The sequence below is a fragment of the Pristiophorus japonicus genome, chromosome 12, assembly GCF_044704955.1.
Source record: "Pristiophorus japonicus isolate sPriJap1 chromosome 12, sPriJap1.hap1, whole genome shotgun sequence".
NCBI classification, from domain to species: domain Eukaryota; kingdom Metazoa; phylum Chordata; class Chondrichthyes; family Pristiophoridae; genus Pristiophorus; species Pristiophorus japonicus.
In genome coordinates this window covers 51,883,819-51,899,876 of record NC_091988.1, presented here as the reverse complement: position 1 = coordinate 51,899,876, position 16,058 = coordinate 51,883,819, and the positions used below count along the sequence as shown (strand labels likewise).

Genomic DNA, 16,058 nt, shown 5'->3' with positions numbered 1-16,058 from the left:
CGAGGCCGTTCCGGATATTTCCGGATTTTGGAACATATTTGCCTGGGCCGAGGTAAGGGGGTGAGGTCGGCCCGCCAAGGTAAGGGGGAGAAAGAGGAGAAGGGGGAAGCCGGGGCCTGGGATGAAGTCAGGTCGGCGCGAGGTCGGGTCGCCGGGGGCCGGAGAAGTTGCGGCGAAGTCGGGGCAGGCGAAGTCGCGGCAAAGTCAGGCTGGAGGTCGGGCCACCGAGGACCGGGGTGAGGGAAGGCCACTGATGGCCGGGGCGAGGTCGGGCCTCCGAGGGCTGGGACGAAATCGGGCCGGAGTGAGGTCGGGCCGCCGAGGTCGGGCTGCTGAGGGCCAGGGCGAGGTAGGTTCGGGGCGAGGTCGGGTCGGGTCGGGTCGGGGCGAGGTCGGGCCGCTGAGGGCCGGGGCGAGGTAGGTTCGGGGCGAGGTCGGGTCGGGGCGGGGCGAGGTCGGACCGCTGAGGGCCGGGGCGAGGTAGGGTCGGGGCAAGGTCGGGTCGCCGAGGCGGGGGGAGTCCGGATTTCGAAACATTTTCTGGTTTCTAGACAACCCCGCCACGGATCGGCCCGGTGTCCGGATTCCGGAACATTCTGAATTTTGGAACTCCGGATTTCGGACGCTCAACCTGTACTGCAACAGTTAATTGAAGTTGAAAAACTGAAATTTAATCACTTACCTTGCACTCTGGACGATATCGCCCCGGGATCGACAATGTACTGACTGCTTTCCCCTGCCACTGTCAGCGCCAGGCGTTAGCGCAGGCAAAAGAATACATTTTCCAAATGCGCGACTACGGAGGTGTTGCACACTCGGTGATCTCGGTGAGTGCAACGCAAACTGTCAGAACCGCCGCTAAACCTTCACTGAAGTGCGTGGCAGGTGCTGACTGCGTGGCGCTCAGGCGGTAGGTGTTTAGCGGCCCCTTAGCACCCCACTCTGGCGCTAATGGTGTCGCTAAACAACCGAATTTCTAGCCCTGACACTCTTTGTTAAATGTTAGAAAGGAAGTTGAAAATAACAAGGATAATTTTTATACTTGAACAAAGGCAGACACCGACTGTAATGTCTACAATAAGAAACTAAATTATTAAAGGTAACAAATAATACTTAACGTATTGTTCTGCTAAGGTAGTGTTGTGTCCCTATAAAGCCAAAAATTCTCACCTTTGTTGAGTAACAGGCTGAAATCAAACCTTAATTATTTTTTGGAACTTTGCAAATTGGAACGTGCTTGTCAGTTTCATACTGCAGCTCAGAAATACCCAGCATTTTAAGATTGTTTTGCATATGTCATTGTGATATCCTAAATATGAGGTCGAGTGTGCTCGTCATGTTGGGCCTGAAATTCCTGCAGCCTTTCAAAGCCGCTGGTAATGTAGAGTTGTGTGGGTGAAACTTTACAGGAACAGGTGGCATTTGAACAAAGGCAGCTGCATCATTTCTGATGTTCCCTGGCTGTCCGCCCTGTGGAGGCCAGGAATTTCGGAGTGGCAACTTGCCACTTCATCAGGGTGGACCCACTGCCATTTTTAAAAATCTAATATTATGGTACAGAGAATGTATATTATTGTATTTGGTAGGTATGCAATTATTTCTTTAACATATTTTTCAGGTACTTTTAAAATCTGTTTTGGAATCTCTGTGCCATACACCATCTATCCTCACTTTCAAGCCTCCATCACTACTATAGGGCCTGAATTCCAGGAGATATTTGAGAGTAGTCCAAGGCAAGTACTCTCCAGTTGTTCTTCTTTTCCCTGTGGAAGTGATTCATTCTGGTAGGAAGAATGAGGAGAGGCAATATAAACTAAATTGTACAATTTTAAAGGGGGTACAAGAACAGAGAGACCTGGGAGTATACATACACAAGTTTCTGAAGGTGGTAGGACATGTTGAGAAGGTTGTTAAAAAGGCATACGGAATCCTTGGCTTTATAAATAGATGCATAAAGTACATAAAGTTATGCTAAATCTTTATCAAACACTTGTTAGGCCCCAGCTGGAGTATTGCGACTAATACTGGGCACCACTCTGGAAGGAGCCTGCAGCGAAGAAGTTGAGGGCAATGGTGACTTTGACAGCCACTTGTAAGGAGCTTCCACCAGCTCCTCTGGGCTGCAGGTCTTGTTCCAGCAAGCTGCAAATGTCTGCGACAACCTGGCACGATAGCCTGAGCCTCCTTTGGCACTGCTGCTCAGTAATGTTGAGGAAGCTGGATGTTGAGGATACCCTGGGTATCGCCTCTGGTGTGCTGCAGCCCTGCGCTGATGCCCTCTGTCCTGTGGAGCATCAGGTCATTGAGGAGAAGGTTGGTGGTGGTGTTATTGTTGCTGCTGCTGGTGGGGCTCATCCTGGTCCAATTGTAAGGACCAAGGTGAGACAGTATAAACGGCATGCTGATGTAATAGATGCCACTAAGGGGCACAATGGGCATGATCTTCACCGCGCGGCGGATACAAGAGAAATCCTGACCAACGGATCCACTACAGACCTATACCATGCTCGGACCAGGGTCAAGCAAGGTTGTGTGATCGCACCAACGCTCTTCTCGATCTTCCTTGCTGTAATGCTCTATCTCACCCTCAGCAAACTCCTCGCTGCAGTGGAGCTAAATTAAGGAAAACGGGAATCTGTTCAATCTCCGCCGCCTCCAGGCCAGATCCAAGACCGTCCTATCCTCTGTCGTCGAGCTACAGTACGCTGACAATGGTTGCATCTGCACACACTCAGAGGCTGAACTCCAAGTCATCGGTCAACATCTTCACCAAGGCGTATGAAAGCATGGGCCTTACACTAAACATCCGTAAGACAAAGGTTCTCTACCAACCTGCCCCCACCACACAGTACTGCCCCCCCCGGTTATCAAAATCCACGATGAGGCCTTGGACAATTTTCCATATATTGGGAGCCTACTGTCAACAAGGATAGACATTGACGATGAGGTCCAACACCACCTTCAGTGTGCCAGCGCAGCCTTCGGTCACCTGAGGGAGAGAGTGTTTGAAGACCAGGGGCTAGAAGTTCCACTTTTGTGCTTATCGCCCCAAAATGGGCGTTATTTCCGGCGTGGGCGGTAAAAAAGGGTTTTCAGATCGCCGGCTTCTCGCCCATTCTCAAAACACCTAGATTACATTTTTGAAAATATGCGTTACTAAGGGCGGTAGCGTAAAATTTTTTTTACCTTCTGCTGTAAAGTGTGGCCGTCCTTAGCAACGGCATGGCAAAGTTCGATTCCCGCGATTCTGGAGGTAAAGGGTCACCATGACATGTGCAGAAGAGGAGACTGAGAGAGAGGGAACTCAGAGGCACTGAAGGCATGGCTGCTTTGGGAGGAAGGAGGGAGACTTTAGAGCTTCACAGCAAGTAGGCAAACAAAAAGTAGCTGCTACCAGCCACATATTTTCTCTATATTGGAGGGAGAGGAGGAGGCATCACAGCACGCTGTGGAGACTGATGCTGGAGAGAGCAGCGAGGTGGGAGCGGAGCACATTGGAGGCCGCAAAAGAGCCAGGAGGTTCTCGGACGAGGCAAATGCCTCCCTCCTGCAGCAGGTCGAATCACGCTGGGGTGATTTGACATAGGGAGGGTGTGGGAAGCCCACCCCAAAGGCCTACCAGAGGATATGGACCGAGATAGCAGAGGTGGTCTCTTCGGCGACCAACGAGGTTCGTGAGGGCAACCAATGCCGCAAACGATGGAATGACCTTGTGGGATCCGCAAGGGTAAATATTACATTGATTTACATGTACTTATGTATTTATATAATTTGATTTGTAACAGTGATAAGTGACTATCATCAGATGTGAGGTCTTGCACTTTTACTGTGAATATTTTACTCAAAGCCTGCCGTCACGGTGTATGTCTTTAGGTAAAGAATGATAATAATCATTTTAATCATGATTACATCTGTCAGTTATGTGTTGTATCAGTCTCTGTGATAGTACCTAGCAATGATATCACTCAATGATCTCATGCCATGTCGTCCTGTCACCTTTTACAGATGCTGAGGTCCGTGCAGAAGCGAACGGGTGGGGAAGCACACCTGGACAGCCACGGACACATCTGCACACCCTGAAGTGATGTCACGTGAGTAAAGCTTACATCATTGCATGATGTAAAGTCAATAGATGCCACACCAACTCATATCCGAACAATCATATATGATAGATGATTTCTAAAAGTGTCATAGAAATAATACTGGCCTAACGAAAATCATTCCAATGCACAATGTGTTGTTGGTCATGAAATGTGATGCTTGCGATGATTTTGAGAGCGATGGTGCTTTTGTCGTGCATATGCTGTGTGTAGCGCTGGACTCACCTTGTCACCCTAGCACCCCCTTCTCCTCTAATAACCTCATTTGTGTCTTGCAGCTCAGCCAGCAGTGCAGCCCCAGGCAACGCCACAGAGGCCAGAAGGTGGGGGTGCGGGCAGGAGTCGGCGGATGATCCGACTACATCTGGTGCTAAGGAGCTCCAATTGTCACCCGTCAATCCGCTGGGTCTATTCTCCACGGATGAGAGCGCGGACTTCGAAGAACCTGCATCACCATGCTCCAGAACCCATTCCACCCCAAGGCCATCTAGTGGTCCTCCGGTCATTCGCCGCCTCCTCCACTCTGGAGGTGCAGGCCCCAAGCACCTCTCCACAGGGCACCCCATTTGTCCCCAGGACGGCGCCGACCCTGCAGAGGCCTCGTGGACGCAGCAGATCTGTTCCACGAACACTACATGGCAGTGGAGAGATGGTACAGTTGTCCAGGAGGACTGTAGACATTGGTGACCAGCTCATCGAAGCATTGGGGGTCATATCCCGACACCTGGCCACCATGACCGAGTACATTCCGCGCATGGTGGTGTCTATGGATGCGATAGCCAGGAACACTGCTGCCACAGGCCTCCCAGTGGTCCCCGAGCACAGCACTCCACCCCTAGGTTCCGCACCACCACTGCGAACGACAGATGAGAGCAAAGACCAAGATCCTGCTTCTGCATCAGAGAATGCTTCCCACTCAGCACCCCCCGCTCCTGTACCCGTGCAACCAACGCATCTGCCTTCATCCCCCCCAATGAGGCACTGCCTGAGGAGCTCCTCGGCCAGGCACCGTGGAGCGAGGAGGGGAAGGGGTAGAGGTGTGGAGAAGGAAGGGGGGGGGGGGGGGGGAAGGAAAATGAGGTGCATGTGCACAGGTGATGGCTGTTATATCTCAATCTGGGTGTATGCAATTTGTTGCAATGTATGGGGGCTGGGGACCACGCTCCTGCTTTGCCTTTGGATTGTGTGTTGCTGGACATGTTGAACATGTGATTTATGTCAATGTTGGAAAAAGTGGGGTGTGGGCGGGGGTTGAGTGTTATTGGCTGTGATACTTATGATTTCAGACCAATGTTGGTATTAAACTTTTGTTATTGAACATAACCTTGTTGCCCATTGTCTCAGATAGTTACACACTGGTGATTCCTTACCATGAAAGGGTTAAATACAACTTAACATCAATCAATGTAAACTTTAACTGGCACCGAGGTGATGGGCACCATTGATGTCTGAGCTGCACACACATAGCAATGTGCCAGCGTTGTCACTCACATCGACGCTCTTTCAGGCAAATCGTTCAGATATCAGCTCCTCACGTAAGAGTGGGATTTAACAAATGCCAGCCACACCGCTGGCGGTCATTCCAGTTAGTTCCACTTTTTGTGGCGGTTTTTTGAGCGAGCGATATTCTGGGCGATATGTGTGCGAAGTGGTGAAATTGAAGATGGCCGATCTCTATGGCCGCTAGTTTGGGTAAATATGCTCTTTCCAACAAAAAACAGTGGGCGGGCATTAATATTGAATTTCGGCGTTAATTCCGTGCGGAAAGTAACGCTGGACGACATTATGGGAGTTGAATTCGCTCATTCTGCTGATTCCGGCCAAAAAACGTGAGCGGGCGGTGATATTTTTTCCCGGCATTAAGCCCATTAGGGAAAATAACGCTCACCGATAAGTCTCCTAAAAAAGCCCGTCAGTTTCCATTTTGTGCCAGAATGGGCGATATATGGGTGTTATACGTCATTACAGCGGTAAAATGGGCATTAAGTGGGTGTTAAGCATGCGAAAAAAGTGGAGGTTCTAGCCCCAGGACCTCAAACACGGCACCAAGCTCATGATCGACAGAGCAGTGATGATACCTGATACGTCCTTACTACACAGTATAAATGCACACGAGGCCCATGCTTGAGAGGTCAGTCTGTGACCTGTCCTTTATTCCTTAGCACTCAAGTGATGAAGGTGGGTGGTGCTTCCCCTTTTATACCTGAAGGTCCAGGTTAGGAGTATCTCCCACCTAGTGGTCAGTGTTCTCACGGTGTATAACTTAGGTCAGTTTATACATGGGTTACAATGCTGGTTGAATACATGACATCACCTCCCCCCCCCAAAGTCTTATTGGGATCACAGGTGGAGTCTCTCTGGTGGTTTACGCTCCCTTGTAGAGCGCCTGAGTTGGGGCTCCGGTTGTTGGGCGCTGGCCTGAGTGTCTGCTGTTTGCAGTGCCTCAGGCCTGTCTGGACTGCCCACAGTGACTGGGCTCTCCTCCCTTTCGTTCCGGTGTTCAGTCACCTGTGGTGGAGTGAACTCTATATTGTGTTCTTCCTCTGCTTCTTCTATGGGGTTGCTGAACCTCCTTTTTGTTTGATCCACATGTTTGCGGCAGATTTGTCCATTGGTAAGTTTAACTACCAGAATCCTATTTCCCTCTTTGGCAACCACAGTGCCTGCGAGCCATTTGGGCCCTGCAGCTTAGTTGAGGACAAAAACAGGATCATTTACATCAATACATCGCGCCCTCGCATTCCTGTCATGGTAGTGATATTGTGACTGGCGCCCGCTCTCGACAATTTCTTTCATGGTGGGGTGTATAAGGGATAATCGGGTTTTGAGCGTTCTTTTCATTAGTAGCTCTGTGGGTGGAACCCCTGTGAGCGAGTGTGGTCGGGATCTATAGGCCAACAGGAGGCGTGATAAGCGGGTTTGTAGGGAACCCCCTTGGAATCTGAGCATCCCCTGTTTGATTATCTGCACTGCTCGTTCTGCCTGGCCGTTTGAGGCCGGCTTGAACAGTGCCGTTCTAACATGGTTAATTCCATTGACTGCCATGAAGTCCTGGAATTCAGTGCTTGTGAAGCACGGGTCATTGTCGCTGACCAAGATGTCCGGTAGACCGTGGGCGGAGAACATTGCCCGTAGACTTTCTACCGTGGCAGAGGATGTGCTTGAATTTAAAATGTCACACTCGATCCATTTGGAGTAGGCGTCTACTACAACCAAAAACATTTTCCCCATGAAAGGACCTGCGTAGTCCACATGGATGCGTGACGAAGGCTTGGCGGGCCATGGCCAAGGGCTAAGGGGGGCTTCCCTGGGCGCATGGCCCAGCTGGGCACATGTGTTGCACCTGCGAACACAAAGTTCCAGATCTGCGTCTATCCCTGGCCACCAAACTTGTGACCTGGCAATTGACTTCATTGTGACAATGCCCAGGTGCCCATTGTGGAGTTCTCTGATGAACACCTCTCTGCCCATCTGGGGCATGACTACGCGGTTTCCCCACAGTAGGCAATCGGCCGGAATCGAGAGTTCATCCTTGCGCCTGTGAAATGGTTTAAATTTCTCAGGGCCTGCCCTGTATGTGGCTGCCCAGTCCCCATTCAGGACACATTTCTTGACTAGAGACAATAGCGGGTCTCTATTTGTCCAGACTTTAATCTGACGGGCTGTCACGGGTGAGCCTTCGCTTCCGAAAGCTTCAACAACCATGACCATCTCAGCACCATGCTCGGTAGCCCCCTCAGTGGTGGCTAGTGGGAGCCTGCTGAGTGTATCGGCGCAGTTTTCGGTGACCGGTCTGTGCCGAATTGTGTAGTCATAGGCAGCTAATGTGAGTGCCCACCTCTGTATGCGGGCCGATGCGTTTGCATTTATGGCCTTGTTGTCGGCCAAAAGGGACGTTAGGGGTTTGTGATCTGTCTCCAGCTCAAATTTCCTGCCAAACAGGTACTGGTGCATTTTCTTTACCGCATATACACATGCGAGCGCCTCCTTTTCTACCATCCCGTAGCCCCTTTCTGCCTGGGACAGACTCCTGGAGGCATAAGCTACCGGCTGTAACTGACCCTTGGCATTGACATGCTGCAACACACACCCGACACCATAGGACGACGCATCGCACGTTAACACAAGTTTCTTACATGGGTCATATAGCGTTAACAGATTGTTGGAGCATAACAAATTGCGTGCTCTATTAAAAGCCCTTTCCTGGCTGTCCCCCCAGACCCATTCGCGACCTTTACGTAGGAGCACGTATAGCGGCTCTAGCAGCGTGCTCAATTTGGGAAGAAAGTTACCAAAATAGTTCAGGAGCCCCAGGAACGAACGCAGCTCCGTCGTGTTACGGGGTCTGGGTGCTCTCTGGATCACTTCCGTCTTGGATGCAGTAGGGCTGATCCCGTCTGCTGCTACCCTCATCCCCAGGAATTCTACCATTGGAGCTAGGAAGACGCACTTCACCTTTTTCAGTCGCAGACCTACCCGGTCCAGTCTGCGTAGCACCTCCTCCAGGTTGTGGAGGTGTTCTTCAGTATCGTAACCCGTAATGAGGTCGTCCTGAAAAACCACCGTCCCTGGAATCGACTTGAGGAGGCTTTCCATATTTCGTTGGAAGATCGCGGCGGCCGAGCGAATCCCGAACGGACATCTGTTGTACTCAAACAATCCCTTGTGTGTCGTGATGGTGGTCAGCTTCTTCGACTCACTCGCCAGCTCCTGGGTCATGTAAGCTGAGGTCAGGTCCAATTTTGAAAAAAGTTTGCCACCGGATAGCGTCGCAAAGAGGTCCTCCGCTCTTGGTAGCGGGTACTAGTCTTGGAGTGACACCCGATTGATGGTAGCCTTGTAATCGCCACATATCCTGACCGACCCATCCGCCTTGAGCACCGGCACAATCGGGCTCGCCCAGTCACTGAATTCGACTGGCGAGATGATGCCTTCCCTCAACAGGCGGTCCAATTCGCCTTCTATCTTTTCCCGCATCACGTACGGCACCGCTCTGGCCTTGTGGTGTACTGGTCTGGCGTCCGGGTTTATGTGAATCACTACCTTGGCCCCCATGAAAGTGCCAATACCGGGTTGAAATAATGAGTCAAATTTGTCCAGGACCTGTGAGCATGATACTCGCTCCACAGAGGAAATTGCATTGACATCGCCCCATTTCCAGTTCATGACAGCAAGCCAACTCCTCCCCAGTAGTGCGGGACCGTCCCCTGGGACAATCCAGAGTGGCAACCTGTTCTCCGAATCTTTGTGGGTCACGACTACCGTGGCGCTGCCTAGCACCAGAATGATCTGCTTTGTGTAAGTCCGTAGCTGTGCGTCAATCGGCGATAATTTTGGCCTCCTGGCCTTGGATGCCCACAACTTTTTGAACTGTTTGATACCCATCAGGGACTGACACCCATGTCTAACTCCATTGATACTGGGATGCCATTGAGGAGCACTTTCATCATTATCGGTGGCGTCCTGGTGTATGAACTGTATACGTGCTCCACATGAACTCGCTGAACTTCAGCTTCCAGCGATTTCCCCCAGTGTCCATTTCTGCAATTTCTGCAGGTATTTTGCTCATCTCTGCAAACTCCGGCTGAATGTATGCCTCCACGCCTCCAGCATGAGTTGCGGTTTGAAACAAAAGGTCCCTTTGCCAGTCGATTGTCTCTGACTGCCCCTGTTATTGTCCTTGAGTGCACCATTAACAGGTGTTGATGGCCCCATTACTGGCCGCATTGTCCCTTGCAATGGCGTGAATCGCTGTTCAGCTTGCCATTGTCTCTGTCGAACTCCCCCTCTGGGTTCGACTACATGTTGGGGCATGCCTGACTGCCCTTGTCTGCCTGGAGAACTGTGTGCTGCTTTAACAATGTTGAATCTCTGTCCCAACCATTACTTAACACAGTACCTCTCGTCTGTTCTGCTAGTGGCCATGCTCGCGTGGTTTAAATCCCAGTTTCTTGTCGCCATTGATACGTCCTTACTATACAGTATAAATGCACACGAGGCCCATGCTTGAGAGAAGGTCAGTCTGTGACCTGTCCTTTATTCCTTAGCACTCAAGTGATGAAGGTGGGTGGAGCTTCCCCTTTTATACCTGAAGGTCCAGGTTAGGAGTGTCTCCCACCTAGTGGTCAGTGTTCTCACGGTGTACAACTTAGGTCAGTTTATACATGGGTTACAATGCTGGTTGAATACATGACAATACCCGCCCTCCTATATGCCTCAGAGACATGGACTATGTACAGCAGGCACCTCAAAATACTGGAGAAGTACCACCAACGCTGCCTCCGCAAGATCCTGCAAATCCATTGGCAGGATAGGCGCACCAACGTCATTGTCCTCGACCAGGCCAACATCCCCAGCATCGAAGCATTGACCACGCTTGATCAGCTCTGCTGGATGGGCCACATCGTCCACATGCCTGACACGAGACTCCCAAAACAAGCACTCTACTCGGAGTTCCGACAAGGCAAGCGAGCCCCAGGTAGGCAGAGGAAATGCTTCAAGGACACCCTCAAAGCCTCCTTGAAAAAATGTAACATCCCCACCGACACCTGGAATTCCTGGCCCAAGACCGTCCAAAGTGGAGGAAAAGCGTCAGGGAAGATGTTGAACACCTCGAGTCTCTTTACCCAGAGCAAGCTGGAGCCAGCATCGACAGCGGAAGAAGCACGTGGCAACCCGTGCACCCCACCCACCTGTTCCTTCAACCACCGTTTACCCCACCTGTGACAGAGACTGTAGGTCCCGTGTTGAACTCTTCAGTCACCTGAGAACTCATTTTTAGTGTGGAAGCAAGTCATCCTCAACTCCAAGGGACTGCCGATGATGATGATGATGATGAATAGATGGCAGGTCAAGTAGAGATCAGAGGACCAATCTGTCAATGTTGTGATAGTTATTAGCAATGTGGTGAGAAAAGGTTGTAGAAAAGACTTGCAAAGTCTAGACACCTAAATCTGTGCTCAAAATGGAGTCAACAAGAGCCTTTCTCTTAGGCAAGTAATGAGGTGTCATGTGGGAGTACTTATTTGGATTTCCATGCTCTCCATTAATGACCTCACTCAATAGTCACTGAGCTTCCACCTGAGGTTGACAGACGTGATTCCCGAGCTGCATGATTTCAGCGGTCATCCAGTGAAAATCAAAAGATCTGGTTAAAATCACTGTTAAGAGTCTCACAAAAGGGATTTAATTAGCTTAATTAGGCCGCCTGACTCTGCCGTTCGGGTCCGTGGTGCGCTGGCAAAGTTAAAGGCGCAAGGAGGCGGGATGATGGCGGGTTCGCAATGTGCTCGCAATTTCTGCAACCTTTACTGCCATCCTGCGTGCGTAAAACAGTTCAGATACCTGGCGAATGCAACAATGTGTGGTGTGCTGAAAGATGCCGCATGTGTCGCCAGCTGATGCCTGAAATGAGCCGGATGCATAGAAGGAAAGTACTGCAGTCATCTTCACCTCGACAGGCAGTTTGGTCCTGATGGTGCTGGTAGGTTGCACGTCTGCCTTAATCAGTTGGCATATCTCACTGATGACCTCTTTTTGGAAGCACAGCCTTCTAACTGTCATGTATGTACTGTTGGGATCACAAGCCACTAGATGGCGTCACTGTTGGAGGCCATTGGGCTGCACGCACGTGTGTGCAGCTCAAGTATTAAAGGCCAGCCATTTTTTACATTAGTCACTTTGGTAAAGCAGAGCCAAGGTCATACCTCTTGGAGTTAAACAGTACTCAGTCTAACAGTTATTGCATTCACAACATTTGGCGACAAGGCAACAAGAACCTTTGCATGCAAAAATGAGCACAAAAAATTGGATTGTTGGAGCGATTTGTGGAAGGAGAAGATTGGGCAGACTTGGTGAGCTGTTTGAGTCAGTTATTCGTGGCCAACAAAATGGAGGAGGTCGGCGACGCAGATCGGCGCTGGGCAGTGTTCCTCACGTTTGCAGTCCAAAATTTATGGTCTGATAAAGAATCAACTCCTGCCTGTGAGTCCAACAGAGAAGACGTATGAAGAATTGTGTACACTGATACAGGACCACCTTAAGCCAGACGAAAGCATCATCATTTCGAGATACAGATTTTACACGCACGTTCGCTCAGAGGGCCAGAATGCGGCGGAATTCGTTGCCGACCTGAGACGTCTAGCGGGACCGTGTAAGTCCGGGGCTGTGTTGGCAGACATGCTGCGGGATTTCTTTGTAATTGGCATCAACCACGAGGTGATCCTGCGTAAATTACTGGCGGTGGAGACGTTGGACTTGAACAGGGCCATCACGATCGCTCAGTCATGCATGACGACGGATAGAAGTTTAAAGCAGGTATCAGTGAAAAATCGAAACTCGGCAGATACTGTAAATATGATTGATTCGGCGTTTGGCAGAGCGGCACATGGCAGGGCCTATCCGACTGCGTACGCAAAACCTGTGGCTGCCCAAAGTCCGCCAGCGGGTAAGCATCCGATTTCTCCGTGTTGGTGTTGTGGGGGAAATCACCGGCACCAGCAGTGCCGATTTAAGCAATATAGTTGCAAAGGCTGTCTGAGAGTGGGGCATCTTCAGCGCAGGTGTCTGCAGATGAGCAAGCGTGCTGCGACACACCACGTGGAGGATGATGGTCAGACTAGCGCGGATCCGGATACACAATCCGAGATACCAGAGGAGGAAGTGTATGGACTTACACGTTCCTAACTAAGAGCAAACCGATAAAGATCAACGTGAAATTTAATGGTGTGCCGGTATCAATGGAACGGGACACGGGAGCAAGTCAATCGATAATGTGCCAGAGGGCATTCGACAAGCTGTGGGATACTAAGGCTATGAGGCCCAGGCTGAGTCCAGTCAATGCCAAGTTGCACACGTACACCAAAGAACTCATAACGGTGATTGGCAGTGCCACAATTAAAGTGTCGTATGACAGTGCGGTTCATGAGTTACCACTATGGATTGTGGCAGGCAATGGCCCAATGCTGTTCGGCAAGAACTGGCTTGAAAAAAATCAGATGCAATTGGAATGACATCAAGGCATTGTCATCGGAGAAAGATACATGTGCCCAAGTACTGAGCAAGTTCCCCTCGCTGTTCGAACCAGGCATCGGCAACTTCACGGGAGCCAAGGTGCAGATCCACATGGACTCGGATACAAGATCCGTCCATCATAAAGCTCGAGCAGTTCTCTATATGATGAGGGAGAAGGTCAAAATCGAACTGGACAGATTCCAGGGTGAAACGATCATATCACCGGTTGAATTTAACGAATGGGCCAGCCCCATTGTTCCTGTGTTGAAAAGTGATGGCACAGTCAGAATCTGTGGCGACTACAAGGCTACAACCAATAGGGCTTCGAAACAGGATCAGTACCCGTTACCGAAAGCTGATGACTTGTTTGCAACGTTAGCCGGGAAGAAGTCATTCACCAAACTGGACTTGACGTCGGCCTACATGGAACAGGAGCTGGTTGAGATACTTACGTGCATTAACACGCATAAAGGACTGTTTATTTATCACAGGTGCCCTTTTAGAATTTGCTTGGCTGCAGCAATATTTCAGAGGAACATGGAAAGTATACTCAAGTCCGTTCCCAGAACCGTCGTGTTCCAAGATGACATCCTGATCACAGGTCGTGACTCCAAGGAACATCTGAACAATCTTGAAGAGGTTCTACATCGTCCGGACAAAGTGGGACTCAGACTGAAATGCTCGAAGTACGTCTTCATGGCACCAGAGGTCGAATTCCTGGGGAGGAAAATTGCTGCTGACGGCATCGGGCCCACGGACACGAAAACCAAGGCCATCTAGAATGCACCCAAGCCACAGAATGCGACGCAGCTACGTTCGTTCCTGGGTCTACTCAACTACTTCAGTAACTTCCTACCTAAGCACCTTATTAGAACTACTGCACATGCTGCTAAGAAAAGGCGACAACTGGCTGTGGGGTGCGTTTCAAGACAGAGCTTTTGAGAAAGCCACTAATCTGCTGGTACATTATGACCCATGTAAACGTTTAGTATTGGCCTGTGATGCTTTATCATATGGAATTGGTTGCGTACTCCAACAAGCTAATGAGTCGGGTAAACTTCAACTAGTCGTGTATACTTTAAAAAGTTTGTCTAAAGCGGAACGAGCCTGCAGCATGGTAGCGAAAGAAGCCCTAGCCTGAGTGTATGGGGTTAAAAAGATGCATCAGTACCTGCTTGGTCTTCGGTTTGAACTGGAGACAGATCACAAGCCGCTCATTTCACTGTTCTCTGAAAACAAAGGTATCAATACCAATGCTTCATTCCGCATCCAGAGATGGGCGCTGACATTATCCGCTTATGATTATTCGCCGTAGACCTGGCACCGAGAATTGTGCCGTTGCTTTGAGCCGTCTGCCGTTGCCCACACCGGAGGTGGAAACGCCACAACCGGTGGACCTATTGTTAGTTATGGATGCTTTTGCGAGTGAAGGAACCCCTGCTACGGCCCAACAAGTTAAGACCTGGACCAGCCAGGATCCGATTTGAGCGGTGGTGAAGAGTTGCATCCTCAAAGGTGATTGATCTGCCATACCCAGCAAATGTGCAAGGAGACCAAACCTTACATTCGTCACGAAGACGAACTGTCTATTCAGTCGGATTGTATACTGTGGGACAATCGCGTTGTTATGCCCAAGAAATGGAGAGAAAAATTTGTACGTGAGCTACATAGTGCACATCCCAGCTTTGTAATGATGAAAGCCATCGACAGGTCTCATGTATGGTGCCCGGGAATTGACTCTGAGCTGGAATCGTGTGAGTATCAGTGCAACACTTGCATGCAGCTCAGCAAGTACCAGTGGAATCGCTGCTGAGTCTGTGGTCGTGGCCATCCAAACCATGGTCCAGAATCGACTTAGACTTTTCAGGTTCCTTCCTGGGGAAAATGTTTTTAGTTGTGGTGGATGCATATTTGAAGTGGATAATCATGTCATCCAACACATCCACAGCAACCATTGAGAATCTCAGTGTCATGTTCACGATGCATGGTCTGCCTGACATCGTTGTTAGCGACAATAGATCGTGCTTCATCAGTCAGGAGTTTCAAGAGTTCATGAAACTCAATGGTATCAAACATGTATGGTCAGCACCATTCAAACCTGCATCCAATGGGCAAGCAGAACGTGCTGTCCAAATCATAAAGCAGAGTATGAAGCAAGTAACCCAAGGGTCACTGCAGACCCACCTGTCATGCATACTGCTTAATTACAGGACAAGACCACACACGTTTCCCGGGGTCTCGCCTGCTGAACTAATGATGATGAGAGGTCTTAAGACCAAGCTATCTCTTGTACACCCTGACTTGAATAATCATGTTGAATATAGAAGACAAAGTCAGCAAGGATATCACGATCGCGCAGCTGTCACGCGATATTTCTGTAAATGATCCTGTATATGTTCTGATTTATGGTCAGGGTCCCAAGTGAATCGCTGGTACTGTCATGGCCAAGGAAGGCAACAGAGTATGGATTGTCAAGCTCAAAAATGGGCAAACATGCAGGAAACATATGGATCAGACAAAGCTGTGACACACAGAAGAACCGGAACAGTCAGAGGAAGATACAATCAACGACCAACCAACCTATCCCCAGTCATCAGAGGACTCAGTGAATCGGGACTTTCAATCACTGACATGGTCAATGAAAATGGACTTTCAATCCCTGACATGGCCATTGCCACTCCCATCAGGTCAGCCACCCAGCCACCAGAGTCACAACAGACACTGAACACTCACCCAAGGCTGGAGATGAACTGAGACGGTCAATCCGGGAGCGTAAAACATCAGACCGTCTCAAATCTCAATTTGTAAAAGACTATGTTAAAATATTTCAGAGAGTGGGTATTGTCATGTATGTACTTTTGGCATCACTGTTGGAGGCCATTGGGTTGCACGCACGTGTGTGCAGCTCAAGTATAAAAGGCCAGCCATTTTGTATATTAGTCATTT

At 49.9% G+C, this 16,058-nt stretch overlaps 1 protein-coding gene across 2 annotated transcripts in view; it reads right to left on the bottom strand.

Moving 5' to 3' along the window:
- LOC139277248 (interactor of HORMAD1 protein 1) overlaps positions 1-16,058 on the bottom strand; it is a 99,174-nt gene that overhangs the window by 2,616 nt on the left and 80,500 nt on the right. The gene's annotated exons all lie outside the window — the stretch shown is intronic.